Source organism: Schistocerca nitens, chromosome 2, assembly GCF_023898315.1.
Source record: "Schistocerca nitens isolate TAMUIC-IGC-003100 chromosome 2, iqSchNite1.1, whole genome shotgun sequence".
NCBI classification, from domain to species: domain Eukaryota; kingdom Metazoa; phylum Arthropoda; class Insecta; order Orthoptera; family Acrididae; genus Schistocerca; species Schistocerca nitens.
This window is the reverse complement of record NC_064615.1, coordinates 628,522,642-628,529,375: the sequence shown is the minus strand read 5'-3', so window position 1 is coordinate 628,529,375 and position 6,734 is coordinate 628,522,642. Positions and strand designations below refer to the sequence as shown.

Below are 6,734 nucleotides of genomic sequence, written 5' to 3'. Positions count from 1 at the left end.
TGATGCATGACTGTATTCGTCGTGGCATACTATCCACAAGTTCATCAAGGCACTGCTGGTCAAGATTGTCCCACTCCTCAACGGCGATTCGGTTTAGATCCCTCAGAGTGGTTGGTGGGTCACGTCGTCCATAAACAGGCCTTTTCAATCCATCCCAGGCATGTTCGATAGGTTTCATGTCCGGAGAACTTGCTGGCCACTCTAGTTGAGCGATGTCGTTATCCTGAAGGAAGACAATCACAAGATGTGCACGATGGGGCCGCGAATTTTCGTCCATGAAGACAAATGCCGATATGGTTGCTCTGTCGATCGGATGATGGAATTCACGTATCGTACAGCCGTTACGGCTGCTTTCGGCGTACGTCGGACCCACATAATGCCACCCCAAAACAGCAGGGAAACTCCACCTTGCTTCACTCGCTGGACAGCGTGTCTAAGGCGTTCAGCCTGACGGGGTTGCCTCCAAACACGTCTCCGACGATTGTCTGATTGAAGGCATATGCGACACTCATCGGTGAAGAGAACGTGATGCCAATCCTGAGCGGTCCATTTGGCGTGTTTTTGGGTCCATCTGTACCGCGCTGCATGGTGTCGTGGTTAGAAAGATGGATCTCGCAATGGACGTCAGGAGTGAAGTTGCGCGCCATGCGGCCTATTGCGCACAGTTTGAGTCATAACACGACGTCCTGTGGCTGCCAGAAAAGCATTATTCAACATGGTGGAGTTGCTGTCAGGGTTTCTCCGAGCCATAATCCGTAAGTAGCGGTCATCCGCACTTGGCCGTGCTAAGCGAGGCATGTCATCGACAGTTCCTGTCTCTCTGTATCTTCTCTATGTCTGAACAACATCGCTTTGGTTCACTCCGAGACTCTTGACACTTCCTTTGCTGAGAGCCCTTCCTGGCACAAAGTAATAATGCGGACGCGATCGACCCGCGGTGCTGACCGTCTAGGCATGATTGAACTACAGACTACACGAGCCGTGTACCACCTTGCTGGTGAAATGACTCGAACTGATAGGTTGTCGGACCCCCTCCGTCTAATAGGCGCTGCTCATGCATAGTTGTTTTCCTCTTTTGGCGAGTTTAGTGACATCTCTGAATAGTCAAAAGGACTGTGTCTGTGATTCACTATCCACAGTCAACGTCTATCTTCAGGAGTTCTGGGAGCCGGGGCGATGCAAAACTTTTTTTGATGTGTGTATACACGATGATATTGAGGATGCAACCTTAACTGCAATTGTGGATAGGAACATACGCAATGTCGACAAGTGAAAATTTGTGCTGGACTGGGACTCGAACCCAAATTTCCAGCTTTAATTGATGGTAAACCTTTAGGCAATCTTTGCAAGCTTCATGGGCCACCCAAATTCTCAACTTGCCGCACATAACTGATTTAGCGTCTGCTGCGTCTCTTGTCCTTAACCCTCATTGTTCGCAGACTTACACTAATTCCCGCAAGAGGTCAGATGAAGAATGTACCTGCAGTATATTATCAAAGTGAATGTACTTTTAGGTGTGGTGTCTGGTCTGTCGCAGATGAGTGGCGTGCCAGCAATGATCATCAGCGGCTGCTGCTGGTTCAAAAATGGTTCAAATGGCTCTGAGCACTATGGGACTCAACTGCTGAGGTCATTAGTCCCCTAGAACTTAGAACTAGTTAAACCTAACTAACCTAAGGACATCACAAACATCCATGCCCGAGGCAGGATTCGAACCTGCGACCGTAGCGGTCTTGCGGTTCCAGACTGCAGCGCCTTTAACCGCATGGCCACTTCGGCTGCTGCTGGACATGTACCTGCGATACTCAGTGCCTCGCACGTGTAGGGCACATGTAGCTTCTCGCTAACCAACACATGTCATGGAAAAAAAAATTGGAAATTTGTGGTAAATTCCTATGGGACCAAACTGCTGTGGTCGTCGATCCCTAGGCTTAGACACTGCTTAATCTAACTTAAACTAGCTTACACTAAGGACAACACACACACCAATACCCGAGGGAGGTTAAAAAATTGTTCAAATGGCTCTGAGCACTATGGGACTCAACATCTGAGGTCATCAGTCCCCTAGAACTTCGAACTACTTAACCCTAACTAACCTAAAGACATCACACACATCCATGCCCGAGGCTGGATTCGAAGCTGCGACCGTAGCGGTCGCTCGGTTCCAGACTGAAGCGCCTAGAACCGCTTGGCCACTCCGGCCGGCCCCGAGGGGGGACTCGAACCTCCGATGGGGGGAGCCGCGCGATCCGTGGCAAGGCCCCTAGACCGCGCAGCTACCCCACGTGGCACACATGTCGTGCACTGATTCAGCACCACGAACTTAGCACGTAGCTTCGCCGTATGATAGGAATCGAACAATTTAAATGCATGTGGTAGTAAACGCTTGGTTATAGATTTATCCTCAGATAATGGTTTCAGTGTACTGATAGAGAATGAAAGTCTTCAATGTAGTTTGTATGAATAAGATGCTTTCACACAGTGAATGGTGTGTATTACATTAGAATTTCTCCAATGTACACTCCTGGTTCAAAAATGGTTCAAATGGCTCTGAGCACTATGGGACTCAACTGCTGTGGTCATAAGTCCCCTAGAACTTAGAACTACTTAAACCTAACTAACCTAAGGACAGCACACAACACCCAGCCATCACGAGGCAGAGAAAATCCCTGACCCCGCCGGGAATCGAACCCGGGAACCCGGGAACCCGGGCGTGCATTCTCCTGGAAATGGAAAAAAGAACACATTGACACCGGTGTGTCAGACCCACCACACTTGCTCCGGACACTGCGAGAGGGCTGTACAAGCAATGATCACACGCACGGCACAGCGGACACACCAGGAACCGCGGTGTTGGCCGTCGAATGGCGCTAGCTGCGCAGCATTTGTGCACCGCCGCCGTCAGTGTCAGCCAGTTTGCTGTGGCATACGGAGCTCCATCGCAGTCTTTAACACTGGTAGCATGCCGCGACAGCGTGGACGTGAACCGTATGTGCAGTTGACGGACTTTGAGCGAGGGCGTATAGTGGGCATGCGGGAGGCCGGGTGGACGTACCGCCGAATTGCTCAACACGTGGTGCGTGAGGTCTCCACAGTACATCGATGTTGTCGCCAGTGGTCGGCGGAAGGTGCACGTGCCCGTCGACCTGGGACCGGACCGCAGCGACGCACGGATGCACGCCAAGACCGTAGGATCCTACGCAGTGCCGTAGGGGACCGCACCGCCACTTCCCAGCAAATTAGGGACACTGTTGCTCCTGGGGTATCGGCGAGGACCATTCGCAACCGTCTCCATGAAGCTGGGCTACGGTCCCGCACACCGTTAGGCCGTCTTCCGCTCACGCCCCAACATCGTGCAGCCCGCCTCCAGTGGTGTCGTGACAGGCGTGAATGGACGGACGAATGGAGACGTGTCGTCTTCAGCGATGAGAGTCGCTTCTGCCTTGGTGCCAATGATGGTCGTATGCGTGTTTGGCGCCGTGCAGGTGAGCGCCACAATCAGGACTGCATACGACCGAGGCACACAGGGCCAACACCCGGCATCATGGTGTGGGGAGCGATCTCCTACACTGGCCGTACACCACTGGTGATCGTCGAGGGGACACTGAATAGTGCACGGTACATCCAAACCGTCATCGAACCCATCGTTCTACCATTCCTAGACCGCCAAGGGAACTTGCTGTTCCAACAGGACAATGCACGTCCGCATGTATCCCGTGCCACCCAACGTGCTCTAGAAGGTGTGAGTCAACTACCCTGGCCAGCAAGATCTCCGGATCTGTCCCCCATTGAGCATGTTTGGGACTGGATGAAGCGTCGTCTCACGCGGTCTGCACGTCCAGCACGAACGCTGGTCCAACTGAGGCGCCAGGTGGAAATGGCATGGCAAGCCGTTCCACAGGACTACATCCAGCATCTCTACGATCGTCTCCATGGGAGAATAGCAGCCTGCATTGCTGCGAAAGGTGGATATACACGGTACTAGTGCCGACATTGTGCATGCTCTGTTGCCTGTGTCTATGTGCCTGTGGTTCTGTCAGTGTGATCATGTGATGTATCTGACCCCAGGAATGTGTCAATAAAGTTTCCCCTTCCTGGGACAATGAATTCACGGTGTTCTTATTTCAATTTCCAGGAGTGTATGTTCCATGTCAGGGGTCAAACGTCTCCTGGGTTACTAGGTAACATCACTGTATATGTTGGTGACTATCCTGAGAACAGTTAAGACATATGGCAGCTGGAATACTGAGGAGCACACTTACATTCAGCAATCAACAATCCGACTCCCGGTGATGCTATTTCGACCAGTTAGAGGGTAGCGAAGGTGTGTTTAGCGTAATGGTAGTACATGTATAGAGTTTTTGGGGATGTGTGCACACAACTAACCCAGTAGAACACTACAGGGAACTTTTTGCAAAGAACTTTGATGATGTTGTGCTTATGTACGAAGTATGTATGGACATCATCACTATCTGATGAAGGTAGAGAATTATACAGTATCTATACACTACTTGAAATTAAAATTGATACACCACGAAGATGACGTGCTACAGACGCGAAATTTAACCGACAGGAAGAGGATGCTGTGATATGTAAATGATTAGCTTTTCAGAGCATTCACACAAGGTTGGCGCCGGTGGCGACACCTAAAACGACCTGACATGAGTTAAGTTTCCAACCGATTTCTCATGCACAAAGAGCAGTTGACCGACGTTGCCTGGTGAAACGGAAACGTTGCTGTGATGCCTTGTGTAAGGAGGAAAAATGCGTACCATCACGTTTCCGACTTTGATAAAGGTGGGATTGGAGCCTGTCGCGATTGCGGTTTATCGTATCGCGACATTGCTGCTCACGTTGGTCGAGATCCAATGACTGTTAGCAGAATATGGAATTGATGGGTTCAGGAGGGTAATACGGAACGCCGTGCTGGATCCCAACGGCCTCGTATCACTAGCAGTCGAGATGACAGGCATCTTATACGCATCGCTGTAACAGATCGTGCAGCCACGTCACGATCCCTGAGTCAACAGATGGGGACGTTTGCAAGACAACAACCATCTGCACTAAGAGTTCGACGTTTGCAGCAGCATGGACTGTCAGCTCGGAGACCATGGCTGCGGATACCCTAGACGGTGCATCACAGACAGGAGATCCTTCGATGGTGTACTCAACGACGAACGTGGGTGCACGATTGACAAAACATCATTTTTTCGGACGAATCCAGGCTCTGTTTACAGCATCATTGTAAGTAGGCTGTTTAGGTTTTCTTATTGGTAACGCCACGTAGCGCTCTGTATGAAAATCACTGGCTGTGCTGTGTGCAGTCTGTGGTTAGTTTGCATTGTTGCCTGCCATTATAGTGTTGGGCAGTGGGCTGTTAACAGCGAGTAGCGTTGCACAGTTTCAAGAAAAACTCCGTTTAACATGGGAAGTTCGTTGGCTAACGACTGCTTGGGTTATGTTCAGACTTCACTGGCTACGGGTGCCACTGGCCAGTCCCCCCACTGGTCATATATTCTCTTCCATATCTGATATTTCCGACAAGGACGGATCCGCTCACTGTAGCTCTTCCACTGTGTACACAATCCGCATCTGAAAGTTTTTTGTAAGAGAGTTGTATGTCACTTTCATGGAAATAAGTGAGAGACAAGATAAAAGAAGAAGAGTAAACGAATGTCCCAGCAAGGAAAGCAGGTTCTTATACATATGTGTTCTTATATATACACGTGTTCTTATATGTATGTAGGGCAACGGCCTTGCGGCAGTGGATACACCGGTTCCCGTCAGATCACCGAAGTTAAGCGCTGTCTGGCGTGGCCGGCACTTGGATGGGTGACCATCCGGGCCGCCATGCACTGTTGCCATTTTTCGGGGTGCACTCAGCCTCGTGATGCCAATTGACGAGCAACCCTACCGAATAGTGGCGGCTCCGGTCAAAGAAAACCATCATAACGACCGGGAGAGCGGTGTTCTGACCACATGCCCCTCCTATGCGCATCCTCAGCTGAGGATGACACGGCGGTCGGATGGTCCCAAGGGGCCACTTGTGGCCTGAAGACGGAGTGCTTTATACATATGTGTTACAATTTAAGTCTGTTAAAATTATGATGGTGCTGCAGAGATAGCATCGAACTGCATAGGCGAGGTTTTCAGTGACTTGTGGGAGGTCACTGCTACACATCAGAGTTGATTTGTAACTAACATTGTCTTTCAACTGCTCAGGTATGGAATATAATTACGTTACATCGATAATTATCAAATGCTGCACTTAGACAAAAACAAGTAGACAGTCTACCTCACGCTGCCATTATTACATACTTTATTCAGTCTGAGTGAAATCAGATTCTCAAATAAATTTTTACAAAACGCCATCATCGTGGTTGACTCGTGCAGCGCATGTGTAAATATGGCAGTGCATTATTTAACACATAATGGCGTCACCCCACACGATTTCTATGCAATGAATTTTTTTTATAGTGATGCACAACACTGAAGCTGACACAGTCATCTTTGTGAATCGGATGCAACTGGCCCGTGTACGCTCTTGGCCAAGGATGTCGCGACAGCAGGGGGACTGCTCAGGAAGTTACAGTGACATCACGGGGAAGTTGTTACAACATGTACGATTTAAACTGTGACTGCACGTAAAAAAATGCAAAAGTCTGTAATCCATGTGCGGTCAGGGGATATAAGCACTCACTTTGTAGGTACTCTGGCTAGAGGTGCTCAAATCT

At 49.8% G+C, this 6,734-nt stretch overlaps 1 pseudogene; it reads left to right on the top strand.

Annotated features, from left to right (window-relative positions):
* Nucleotides 1–5,746: 5,746 nt before the first annotated feature.
* Nucleotides 5,747–5,864, top strand: LOC126238616 (5S ribosomal RNA; annotated as a pseudogene).
* The last annotated feature ends 870 nt before the right edge of the window (nucleotides 5,865–6,734 follow it).